Here is a 2,583-nt window from a genome sequence, read left to right as displayed (position 1 = left end):
TGGGTCTTTGACTTGTTTAGCAGCAGGTTGTTAACCTTGCACAGCTTGCTCAGTTGCTCTACCTCATCCCTGTACGCCGCCTCGTCCCCCCCCGAGATACATCCCACCACGGTGGTGTCGTCTGCAAACTTTACGATGTAGTGGCTGGGGTGGACGGGGGTGAAGTCGTGGGTGTAGAGGTTGTAGAGGATGGGGCTTAGCACGCAGCCCTGGGGGGACCCAGTGCTGAGGGTGAGGGCTGTGGAGGTGTGGGGGCCCACCCGCACCCTCTGGGGGCGGTCGGTCAGGAAGTCCTTGATCCACGCACATATAGAGTGTGATAGACCCAGGTCTAGTAGTTTGGTCACTAGCCTGTCTGGAAGGATGGTGTTGAAGGCGGAGCTGAAGTCCACGAAGAGCAGTCTCGCGTAGCTGTTTCCCCTCTCCAGGTGGGATAGAATGGCGTGGAGAGTCGTCGCTATGGCGTCCTCTGTGGACCTGTGGGCTCTGTAGGCGAACTGGTATGGATCCAGGTTGGGCGGGAGGCGTGTGAGTATGTGGGCCCGGACTAGTTTCTCGAAGCACTTCATGATGATTGGTGTGAGTGCCACCGGGCGGTAGTCGTTTAGGCAGCTCACCGTGCTTTTCTTCGGGACTGGGATGATAGTTGAGGTTTTCAGGCAGGGTGGGACGGTGGCCTGGGACAGGGACTGGTTAAAGATGTTGGTGAAAACCCCGGCCAGCTGGTCGGCGCAGTCTCTCAGCACCCGTCCCAGGACGCCATCCGGCCCGAGGCTTTCCTGGGGTCCACCGCCTTCAGTACGCGTCTCACCTCATGCTCTGTGAGGGTGAGGCTGCTGAGAGCTGGAGAGAGTGGTGTTTGTGTTGTGGTTACCTCCGTTCGCCCCTCGTCGAACCGGGCGTAGAAGGTGTTCAGCTTTCCCGCCAGCAGGGGGTCGTCCTCTGCGGCTGTGAGCCTGTTGGCTCTGAAGTTTGTCATCTGCTGAACCCCCTGCCACATCCGCCTGGAGTCGTTGCTCAGGAGGCATTCCTCAATCTTCTCTCTGTGCTCTGCCTTGGCCGCTTTGATGCCGCGCTTTAGGTTGGCCCTGGTGGAGCTGTACAGCGGTGTGCGCTTCCCTGCGAAGAAGGCGTTGTCCCTCTCATTTATCAGTTTTTGGACCTTCCCAGTCATCCATGGCTTCGTGTTGGGGTAGACCCGGACCCGTTTGTCCACGGTGACTGAGTTGGTGCAGTTCACTATGTGGTTCAGAACCGACGACGTGTACTGTTCCAGGTCCTCATGCTCATATTCCTGCCATAGGGTGTCATTTAGGCAGATCTGCAGTGGAGCGGACCCTTCTGGCCAGGTTCTGACAGTCTTAGTGGTGATGGGAGCACTTTTCCCCATTGTAGTGTATGCAGGGATCAGGAGGATTGACACATGGTCAGACATGCCTAGATGAGCTAGCGGACTAGCCTTGTAAGCACGTTTGATGTTGGTGTATACCTTATCCAGTGTTTTTTCTCCTCTCGTTGCACATTTTACATGCTGATAGAACTTGGGTAGTACTGCCTTCAGGTCGACATGATTAAAGTCCCCCGCTATGATGTGAATAGCCTGTGGATCAGTGCTTTGTTGGCAACTAATGACTTCATATAGACGCGCCAATGCTACTTTGCTGTCCGCGCTAGGCGCTATATACACACATGTAATTAGCACCGCGTTAAACTCCCTAGGGAGGTATGTGGGTCGGCATTTAACAGTCAAGTATTCCAGGTCTGGGGAGCAGTGGCTACTTACAGTTTTCGTGTTTAAGCACCAGCTATCCTTCGTCGATATTATGATCCCACCTCCTCTTGACTTCCCGCTAAGCTCCGTTCGGTCAGCGCGATGTAGCGTGCGCCCCTCTAAGCTAACAGTAGCGTCCACAATGTTGTCATTTAGCCAGGTTTCGGTCAGAATAATCACACAGCTATCCCCAACGATGTTGTTTTTGGCCACCTGTAGTCTCAGTTCATCCATCTTGTTCGTCAGGGATCTGACGTTAGAGAGGAAAATGCTTGGCAATGCTGGTTTGTTTGGGCTTCTCCTCAGCCTTGCTAGCAGGCCTCCCCGGCGGCCTCGCCTTTTCTTACGATCTCGCCGCCGGCGTTTCCGCCTCAGGGAGGGGACTGTGAACCAGTGCTCTCCCGGTAGCGTCCTAACGATTCCCACCGTAGTTGGGCGCGACCACGCCCACACCACGCCCACGCCACGCCAACTTCTGGAATATGTAGGGGTGTTCTCTGTATCTTGTTCTTCACGTAACACGGGGTGCACGATTCGATATAGGTTACCCATCTATGTATGCAACTCGGCGGCGCTGAGTGTGCCGCGGGCCAACGGTCAATGTTCGCCGCGGGCACGGCCGCAAGCGGCCGGGCGCGGCTCTCATTGCCCTGTGGGCCCTGGAACGCGCGCCTATTCTTAGTGTCAGTGATTGTGTTTGTGTTTGCGAAAAAAAAGAAAAAAAAACACCCCTACATATTCAAGAAGTTGGCGTGGTCGCGCCCAACTACGGTGGGAATAGTTAGGACGCCTCCCGGTAGCCTTGCGATGTC

This window comes from Nansenia antarctica (genome assembly GCF_963989245.1).
Source record: "Nansenia antarctica genome assembly, chromosome: 2".
NCBI lineage: Eukaryota > Metazoa > Chordata > Actinopteri > Argentiniformes > Microstomatidae > Nansenia > Nansenia antarctica.
Note: the sequence above shows the minus strand (reverse complement) of the source record.